We start from the raw sequence: 11,383 nt of genomic DNA, 5'->3' as shown, positions 1-11,383 counted from the left end.
ATAGTCTCACTTAGCACTTTCTCGTCATTAATGAACCGAATGCTGGAAGAAATCTATTATATTAATTACAACCGATGGATAATTAACAAGAATGTACGCACGTTTGAGTAAATAATTCATTATATTAATATACAATATATGAAGGCTGACATACTCTGTCGATCTTTCTTAGATCCAGTGAAGATTATTAATATCTTCACATCTCTCGCTTTCCACAAATTGCCTACCCCGATCAAATTAACGCGGAGTTAGTTTTACATAACGCCATCCCTGATATCAAGAGATGGGGGTCGAGTCTTTCCCCTAAAAAAATGTGCATTAAATCACCGGTACTTTGTCCGTTACTCTCCTCCTTTGTCCTCAGTCGATCTTAGAACCAGCAAGCCGTGGCAGGTTCTACTTATCTCGAGAAGAGGAAAAGGGAGAGTGCGCTATCCTTTTTTTTTTATCTAGTTACAAAGATGCGAAGGCGCGTCGCGAACCGACCGAGGGAGACTTTCTGCCGGTGGTACAAGGAGGTAGAGGTTGCCCGAGGGGGATGGCACGGGATTGGGTGGGAAGGAGGGCTGGGGAGGTTGAAAGCAAGGGTGTTATCTGGGTGGCGGAGAGGACCAAGTACCAACATAAATATTAGGCTCCTCGTTAATGCCTCTGGTAGCTACTGGCGTTACGTTTCGCAGTAAGTAAATTATGCGATATGAAATTATTAGCGCCATTAAAGAAATTTATACTTTTTTGGTGCCACTCCACTCGGCCACCTATATCTAGCCGGAGGACTCCAAAGGAGACGAAAGGAATGGTGACGATTTTTCCTGACTTTATCTGCCTGCCGATGCTCGTTTCCCTGCCTTCTTGCCCGTACTGGAATACTGCAACGATATCAGCTCGCCCGTCCCATTTTTGTCGCGTCCCTATTTTTCGTTTTTCTCGCGCCTACCACCCCTACCTATCTGATACATTGCTTAATGTTTTTGCAAGAGTCGATTCCCATTTTTATTCTTCGCTCTTATAAGCTGCGATATTTTGATTATCAAATATATATCTCCATTGTTTGTCTGATATTATAAAACATTTCACTTCAAAACAACAAATCTATTTAGAATGATAATCCGCAATGCTTATATCTGTAAATTAATTTTCCTTTGAAAAAATATTGAAATATTCACTATAGCTTTGAATTCCCGAATTCCTTTTCAATTTTATATTTTGTTCGTTTGTTGCATCAATGATGCTTAACATGTTTCATAAATTTCGCACATTTAAAATATTTGAATAATACGCATTTTGCTCGCTCGTATGACGAAACGTGAATTTTGGATGCTGCTCTTGGCTTCCATCGTATCTCGCGATAAAGAAATCGTGCGATTACGAAATATTTGCGACGGGCCAATCGCGTTGCGCAATGCTGGTATGAATTTTGAGGCGGACTGTAGGCTACATTCTTGTGCCGCGAGCAAATAAAACGAGCCGACGAAGACAACATTATTACGGAACGCTGCCAGCCATTGCTCATGCCTTGCTTCCTTACGTATTTCCAGCCATATACATATACAAGGGCACGTGAACGCACACGCTCAGCGACATACATGTATATATTCGCGTACATATTCGCTTATGCATACAGAGTTCGCGATACAAGCGCGAACGCTTGGGTCTGAATTCGTTCTACACCTCTATACAATATCGACAATAATTGAGTCTGCCTTCTAAGAGCGAAGTAGGCCCGTTAATTAGAAACTACATTCTCGTGTTTCCGTCACATCCATCACGCATCCTCACACGGCAAAGATATACTCGCAACGATATAATTCCGGATAAAGAGAAATTCTTATCTTACGCGATAAATTAAGCAAGGCAATTGGTAAGATCTTCTTGCTTACACGTGTCATGACGAATATATGTAACTATGAAAAGAAAATAATATGCAACTATCACAAAAATAGTATTAATATATATATATATTTTTTTTTAATTTACGTAAGAATGTGAAACTATGTTTGCTTTGAAAGAATTGAGAAAATCAGCTGCGTCTCTCTTGCATGATAAATATTCAAGAAACTGTGGGAATTTTGTAAATCGAATATATTTAATATTATATAATATTTCTTTTTATCATTTAAAAAATTCTAAAACAAATCAGAAAGTTAATTTTCGATCGCAGTGTGAGAGTTGCAACGAACGTCGTTGTCATTAGATTGTACAGATCTTGAAGCCAAACCACCGTGTTAAAATATATGACTACGCTCAGTAGAAAAGAGAATAAGGGACTAAAATGGTGAAGAGCGCTACAATAGAGTTGGCACGCTCTGTGGTCATAGAATCATGGCTGTCTATTCAATGAGCTCGAAAATAGCCTTCTTCTACAGATATCTCGTGGGATTTCACGGAATGGCATATTTTATGGGAGTGCATGACCTGCTGTACTTTTAATATTTCGTATCTGCATTGTCAAGCGCTAATTCTGTAATGGTATACCGAGAAAGAGAGAGATGTCTCTAATCTGATATGTCTCAGATCATTATATTAATAATATATAGCGAGTATAATTTTCATTCTTTAACTTTGTAAATGTAAATCTATAAAAAACTTGAAACAAAGTAAAGTTATATTATCGTTTTAAATATTAACATCTTGCTAATTGTTGTTAAAACATCCATATTTAATATAATATTTGATATCATTCTCTGCCACTCTGCTTTCCAAAATTTTTGTCGAATATCAATTTAACTTAGACACAAGTATGACTAAAGATCCTTATATATCTAAGATTTTGTACTAAATATAAAAAAAAAAGAAACGCACAGATAAAAGATTGTACGACCGCGTAAGTTGAAGATCGTGGAAGCTGTGGGAAGTGGAAGCAACGGTGGTAAAAGGGTCGTCCAAGAGGTCACTATCGAAGGAGTCGTAAGAGGGCGAGGAAAGCGGGTGGAGAGTAAGGAGGAAACACAGAAGGGGTAGAGGGGCAGGGGTGCCCAAGAGGAGTAAGCGGAGAAAGGGGCAAGAGGTTGCCCTCCATGAATCACGACACGGAGACTGATTTAGAGGCCCAGAAGTTGCCGCTATAGGTACTAGCAGCCGCCTGTAACCTCCAGGTGAACTTGCTGTAGAGAGAGTGTATCCTAATGGATCTTATACGTGAAAATCTCGAATGGAGCTAACGATGTTATTCTTAAATTTTTAACGCACGGCTTCTTATATTATTATACAGAATAATTGATCCGTATGGATTAATAGTTCATAACAACAGCGTAATGGCTTTTTTTATATATGAACGATATGTATAACGATGGATTTAATTTTTTATTAAATAGTTATAATGTATTGCAAATCTTTTATCGAGTTTCCAGTTCAACGTCACTCTATGTTTTTTTATAAATACGCCTATACATATATATAAATTATTGTAAATATTTTATAAATATTCTAAAATAAAACGTAGGATATTTTATGTGCATTGTATTGCACAATAATATAAAATAAATCACGCGGAGATAAACGAGTAATTAATTTTACAGGTAGTATAAACGATATAAATTAAATAAGTTATAAATTACTTACCCCAGGATTACTCCGCCGTTACTTTCCTGGGCCTCCCCTTCCTCTCTTAGTTATCCTTTGCTGCTCGTTTATGGCACTCACAACACTCGCGAAAATACGATTAATTACGATCGCGTGCGCGTATTAATCAGCAAATTACGTCGATCGCGCGACACTTTGCACTCCCGACGCGCACTTTGTTGTACTCACACGCGATGCGCACTTTGGTATATTACGATGGGAGAGTAACGCGAAAAACAATCAGTCGATCATTATACGGCCAATTTCATCGTAGTATCTTAGATAACCTTCGGCCGAAGGTTGTTAAATATTAGAGAGAGAGATAGCGTGCTTTGTATCAAAACATATGTTCCTCCTTGTCTTTCAATTCCCCTTCCATTCCTTTTCATTCTTTCTACTTTTCTGTTTCCTCAGTCAACAAACACTTCTTCACCTTACCACGCGTCATTACAAAAAGTGTCTGACAAGCATACAGTAACTATCTATTTGTGTTTTCTGACGCGCTCTGAACACGGGAGACGTAGAGACCTCGCGATTTATTATACATCTATGAATTTCATGCGCACAATGTTAACGAATAGTATATTCTTTTTTAAATAGTATCTTATATTATATAACACACATAAGTGTAAATAAATATAAGAATTAAAGACGAATATCCGCCGAGCGTAATATTCGAAAATGTATCGTTTTGCCGATTATTCGCACGATAGATTGCTATCAAGTAAATCAAATGCGTATGAAATACGCATTTTAACAAATTATCGATATATATATATATTCATCATGTATAAATATTGATTCTTTTTGCTGCGCGATTGATCGATATCGAATTATATAATGACGGCCGATTCGTTCTATATCCGTTTTTTAGTCAATGACTGAAAAATCCGTGAATGATTTCAACAAGTTTATTCTCATCGCGTGATAGTAGCCGGAGTCGAATTAATGACTAATTAAGAATGATCCAAAAATATATCAAAGTTCATATTAAATATATTTCTAAAAGATATATCACGTGAAATTGATGCATTATTTCTATTTCAAATCAGTGAATCGTGAATCGAAATATCTGCTTTCAGCAGATTCAGATTTCAAAGCGTCATGTTTAATCAAACCGTTAATCGTGAGAGTTAATGAATTACGTGGATTGATAATCGTTAATTGTAATATTGAAATGATCACGTCTCCCAGTGTTTCTTACAATCACAACAAAGTGTCGCTCGATCGTAATAATCTGCTGATTAGTGCGCGTATGTGGTCGTAAAAACTTTGTTTTCGCGAGTGTTGCGAGTGCCATAAGTGAACAGCGAAGAATGAATGAGAGGAGGAAGAGGCCCGGGGAGGCATCGGGCAACGGCGAAGCAACCCTGAGGTAAGTAATTTATAACTTACTTAATTTATATCATTTTCTGTCTAGAAAATTACTTACTCGTTCACCTCCGCGTGATGCACTTTACATTATTATGCAATAAAATACGCATAAAATAATCTATAGATTTTATTTTTATATTTCTAAAATACTTATATAATTTAAAATAATTAATATTATATACAGGATGGGTCCAAACGTTCCGGCCAGACTTTGAGATTTTATAGGAAATTTAATTCTGAACAAAAAGTTTCCGGTAAACATATGGATCGAAAAATATTTTCTTAAAAAATTCGCACCCGAAAACCTCTTTTTAAGGAAGCATTTTTTGACCCGTGTTTATCGGAAACTTTTTATTCAGAATTAAATTTCCTATAAAATTTCAAAATCTGCCCGGAACGTTTGGACCTACACTATATATATATATATATATATATATATATATATATATATATATATATATATAAAAAGAGACAAATATCAAGAATACAATATTTAATAATAAATAAATACAATATTTCAACATTATTTTAAGTTTAATATTTATCTATAGATTAATAATTATTTATAGATTACGTATATAAAAATTACTTTTTATCAGACATTTTTTATAATGAAAAATGAGATAATAATACATAGTTATTATTAATAATAATATATTATAATAATTATTATATTATCACAATATAATTGAATAATAGACAAATATTTTTATATAAATTTTTATTTAATTTTTATTTTATATAAATTACGTAACATTTTTTATTAAATATCTGATTGGATGCAAAAAATTTAATTACGTAATAATTAGTTTTCGAAATATTTATTATTTTAAATACAATTTGTATATATTTGTATTTTACAAATCAACGTGTATACAATTCCACTGTTGCGCATTTGATCAGTGAGTGCTGAATTATTTTGTATTTTAAACTCGGCGAATTAGCGAATTCTAAATTTTCGCTCTATATAAGAATGCTCCAAAACTTCAACGAGGCCGAATAAATTAGAACCAGTACCAGCCCATCGAAAGCATGGTACTGATAAATTTCCGCGCGTGTTCTCGCAGACACGAGCTGCATATATTTTACATTCTCAATTCGGGATGAGCAGATTTATTGAGCTTCAGCGCCCAATATACCATTCACCTTCCTTGACAATCTTTCTACTTCTTAACGCATATATATATATATATATATATATATATATATATATATATGCCGTAACGTATATATTTCTGTACTTTCTATTGTTGTTAGGAATTTATCCGCAAGTAACTTATTTGCAGATATCTTTAAATATTAATATAAAAATATCATAGAAAAAAATATTTTATATATATATTGCGCTTGTAATAAATAGAAACAAGTTGCCTGTATTTAAAAAATCACTTCTAATAATTCTAATAAGCTTAATTTTTTGGTCTAATTAAATGTTGTTTACTCAATTTAGTAAATATTAATAGTAAATATAAATGTTAAATAAATTGTTAAATTCTTTTTTCAACAATCTACATAAGCAAGATTAATTATATATACGCAAATATATTAAAATATTGCATTTCATATTTTATGTAAATTATATTGGTATGATATAAAATTATAAAATAACAATGTGTACGTCACGAAAGGTGTGATAAAATATAAAACAATTATATAATATATATAATATTATTTATAAAATTTATAACATTATATAGAAGCAATTTCGTATAAATGTAATAATTCTATAACCATATTGATTATGGTTATGGCAAATGTGATGGTATATTAATGATGATGGCAAGAGTTGTTTGTCAACTAAATATATGAATAAATTAGTAGGCATATTGAAATGCGCAAAGCTCAATTATGAAAAGTGCAAAAAAGTAATAGAATCAAATATGAGAGGAATATATATATATATATAGTAGGAGTAGGAAAGAGAGACGCGCGGGGATAGGTGAGAGAGAAGCTGTAAGAGAGGAGAGTACAGCAGAATGAGTAAGTGCGAGGGCTCGTCGCTTCTCCATTTCAAGCCTAAGCGCGGCCATTCATCAGGATTTCGGCGCGCAGACGTGCTTTATTACTGCTCGGTCGAAATTGCTATCCTACGACTCCATTCCGGTCCGCGAGCTTGCATACACCGTACCCAAGCAAGCCTCTTTCGGCATAGTCAGGATAATGCATTAGTGCCTTATATAAGATTCAGCCACGCGCAAACGATTCACATTCTTAACCAGACACAGAGGTACGGGTTAACTAAATTCAAATTATATTATCGGAGAACGATGCTATCGGTGATTTTATTTTCAGTTGCGTATATACTCTTGTAATCGTTATCATATAATAATAAGTACAAATTTTGAACTGTGTATAGTTTAAAGCTTCTCTCTCTTTCTCTATCTCACTCTTTTTCCATGTTTCTACACTTAGTAAACGGCACCTTTTTTTAATTTTATGCAACTCTTCGTTAAGGTTCATATCTAATCGTAACAAGAAACGAATAATTATCACCCGTTAACATACATTTTTCCGCGATAAGAATCTATTAGAGTTCTGTCGCATTAGCTGCGGGCTTCGGCAACCTGCTGGCGTGCGTCGCGCGATTCACACACACACGCACATACATATACATGATTCGCGGTCGCGCGAACACGCGACGATTTCTCGCATACACGTCGGCACGCGTGCATCGCATCTCCAACGCGTGTATACCGAAATACGAATGAAAAAGCTTAATGCGCCATTATTTACTTGATAGTGGACAAGAGCGAAGGGGGAAGAGAGGGAGTGAGAGGGGAGGTTCCGGGGACGGGAGGGGGGAGGGGGGCACCAGCACGTGTTTACGCGTTTATAACAGACGTGACGTAGAGTGGTTATATTCTAGCGGGGTTAGTGTGGGGAGGGGGGGGGATCGTCCGGTGGAGGGTGGTGGAGGGTGGAGAGGTCGACAGGGCCGCGACGGGATCGCGCGAGGAGAGAGAGAGAGAACGACGGCTGGAGGTGGCGCGGAGGCCGCTGTTTTGTGATGCAGCACGCACATTACCAGACCGTAATGCGGCCTCGTCGGGGCACACCGGTTCATATATTTTATTTAGCACTGACACACACGGGGCCGAAATTACGCGCAGTTATTAATGAAACTAAACTATTAATTTAAATTCCATTGTTCCATTATAAATAATTACCTGTTAATTACCGAGCGAACCGGGACAACCGGTGTAATGTGATTGGGTGAGGAGGGGAGGGAAGGGGAAAAGAGGACAAACGATTGGGCGTTAACAAACGTGTTTGTCACAACGGGGGCTAATGTTACCGCGAAATCTTTTTATCCTTCGTAACGCTCTTTACGCACTCTCGGTTCGATAATGCGACTTGGGAATAACTAAGTTGCTGATTACTGTGTAAACTTATGTCCATCCGTAATATCCATAGATTTAATATTATTTATTACGTTTTAACTTTCGTAATAATATGTGAGCGTATTAAGTCACGCTCGTAAAATAGTGAATGTAATTACTGACTATTAATTGGCGTCCGCCATCCATGCTGAAGCTTAATGAGTTATATTTGCTTGCTTTATAAGCATTATTTATTAAATCACTGTATTATTAATAAAATCATAATCCGGTTACACTTGACTGGGACAAATTATACAAGATATATTGTATATCTAAACATTTATCATCGAGAATTATCCGAATACATTCAATTTCCGATTCTCAAGCTGTAATAATTAAATAACTATATATCTCGATATTATTATTTTCACAAAGCCCTTTATTTCCATCATCGCGCTCATGAGATAAGGCAAATATGCGTGCGTGCCAACAAGAATATGCCCACGTGTCTCAGAGTGGATTCAATTAATCAAAGCTGAGTCGCTGGCGGCCGGCGCTGATTGCTCTTGCGATGCACTTAGTCGCGTACACGTGATTACACACTGTGAGATAGACAGATGAGGCTACGTGCCTGTAGTTAATCTTCCATACGTCAAACGGTACGAACGACATGAAGTGGAAGGTGAGGAGATATCCGCGCCGCGGACTTGGTGTACATACATGAACGAAGCTCGTATCGATATAGACGGGCATCTTCGCACGAGGTAACTCCCGTAACTGCTGTGCGTGAAGAGTTCGTGACTGCCATACGCGCCGACGCAGGTAGATGTGTCACATGCAGGAATGGCATTCCGAGCTCGGTGAGCAATTGCAATTGACGCGTACGACAAAAACAGCTGTAGAATTCAATTTTATCGCCTCGTTGAAGGATGCATAAAATAATAAAAATATATCGGGTAAATTATATTAATTTAATTTTGTACAGAAGGGAGTTAGCTGATTGTCATCTTCCCGATACTTTGTACCGATGTGACACGCGGTAATCGAAATCTTAGACGACGACTGACCGTGCATAATAAGAAGACGCGCGCCTTGAGTACGTCAACACGTATCAGGCCAGGAAATCACGATCACGAACGCTTTAGCGCACTATAACTTGATGTGGCGCCAATGACAATTAATTATTCGTCGGGAAGGAAACATTAAGAGTTGTCACTCGTTTCGTCTTTTTAAAAATTTTGCCGAGAATCCTCACTTTTTCTCGAAATTCTTCAAGTTTGATAAAAGAAAATTTATAAAAAAAAAAAAAAAAAAGAAATGTACAGAATAGAGATTACATATTATATTTTTTCGATTTCAATGGAAAGGAATTATAAAATAGTAGCACGCGAACGGGATTTCTCTCATATTTCGCGGCGATCGAATTTGCCATCGTTTCCGCATTTAATATATCCGTTGCTCGAATACGGGAATACCTAGTCGCTACGAACGAAGGGGTCAACGAGGGTCGCGAGAGAAAAGCGAATCGAGGAGAGATGACGTAACGGAGACATAGTGCTGCCAGAAAGAGGAAAGCGCGATAGAAAGGCATCGGAGCGCACCGGCGCCCTGCCTCGGCTCCGCCGAGGCGCCGGCGTCACTTCCGCCCTTACTCCTATTCCCACCCGCCGTCTCGTCTCGCAACTCCGTTCCCGCGGTTCCTATCTCGATTCAGGCTGCCGCTTGGAATCGCAGAGCCTTGAAAAAAGGAGCAAGAGGAAATATACACCGACTGCCGACGTCGGTAGGCGTTGCCCTCGCCGCGCGCCGGGCGCGCTCGCCAGAATCGCTCGCGCGACTGCGACCGGCACACTCCGGCCACCAATAAATAAATATGAGATGCATCGGCTAAACAGTTCTCGGGTTGTTGATCTCCTGTGCGTGAGACTTGTATAAATCGCTCTTATGCTCTCTAGCGCTTTCCACCCGTCGCATCCACCCTCGTGTGCGTGCGTAGAAACTTTGTATCTCGATGCGGTGTCTCTTCCCGCGCGCGCTCTCCGGAATTTCGCATCAGAATACATTTCATCCGAACCGTATATCGTGATCGGATCGTATTGCGCAACCATGATACGGCGATGAATTTAAATATCGAGTCTTTCCAATTATCTCGTTTCGGAATCGCGAATGTTAACGCGTGTCTCCATTTAGGCGGACCACAATTACCTCCAAATTTCTTCGCAAAGTCCTCGGAACTCATTATTTGATGGCACTCTGTGCGCACGTGACGCGCATCGTAATAATCTTCCCTGTCCCCGTTTAAGCCCACGCATCTCTTTTCCCCGAAAAAATAATAAGCGCGAGAGGGTTGGAGTCCGAGATACAGGACGTAGGAGACGGGAGACCAGGGCTGACAGGGATTCATAATTTCACGCGGGCTTATTGCAGTCGGTTATTTATCCTCTCTACTCATCGTGCATGCAACTCTCGCCTAAGACTCGCGGTTCTGTTCTGCCTGCGGTTTTCGCCTTCTTCTCTTCTCTCCCTCTCGCTTTCCTCCCCTCTTTCCACGTCTCACCGCATCTCAGTTTTTTCGGTGGATGAGTCATGATACGGCCCATAGTAATATCGCGGTTTAATTTAGCATAGATCATACCGTACATTATTTTGCGTCGATTATAAATATCGATTATTCGATTTTGGGTCACCATACGCGAACACTATAGATATGTCAAAGTCTATCTTCGCCACCATATCGTAATAAAGATAATAATTAATGCGTCATTTTTCTACAGTCTCCTCCTACTCTTTTCGACTTGTTCGTGCGACAAAATTGTGTATCGGTTTAACTTTCCGACAGGACAAGTGTTGATTTACGATTCTCGCAGGTTATATATTTCACAGTTATCTGATTTAAAACTTTGTATTAAACTTTCTCTGAAGGTTAAATCCCTTCGGGATTAACAAGGACCACTGGCGCGGCGTCGAGTTTTTGGTTTCTCAACGCGTGTATTCGTATTTTGATGGAAAATAGTCGCTGTTTCACGCGAGTTAGGAGAAGAATATTTGCGCACGATAGAGAGAGAGAGAGAGAGAGAGAGAGAAAGAGAGAGAAAATCGCGAATGCTTCCAACCAGATTTCCCGGCCA

The 11,383-nt window shown here is 38.1% G+C and overlaps 1 long non-coding RNA gene across 1 annotated transcript in view; it reads left to right on the top strand.

Moving 5' to 3' along the window:
- Window positions 1–4,763: 4,763 nt before the first annotated feature.
- Window positions 4,764–11,383, top strand: part of LOC126849026 (uncharacterized) — a 104,559-nt gene continuing 97,939 nt past the window's right edge. The window contains exon 1 of the long non-coding RNA XR_007687339.1: window positions 4,764–4,936. This is a non-coding gene — a long non-coding RNA (uncharacterized LOC126849026). The remainder of the gene's footprint in view (window positions 4,937–11,383) is intronic.

The sequence above is a fragment of the Cataglyphis hispanica genome, chromosome 4 (genome assembly GCF_021464435.1).
Source record: "Cataglyphis hispanica isolate Lineage 1 chromosome 4, ULB_Chis1_1.0, whole genome shotgun sequence".
Taxonomy (NCBI): Eukaryota; Metazoa; Arthropoda; class Insecta; order Hymenoptera; family Formicidae; genus Cataglyphis; species Cataglyphis hispanica.
Note: the sequence above shows the minus strand (reverse complement) of the source record. Positions and strands in the feature narration are given on the sequence as shown.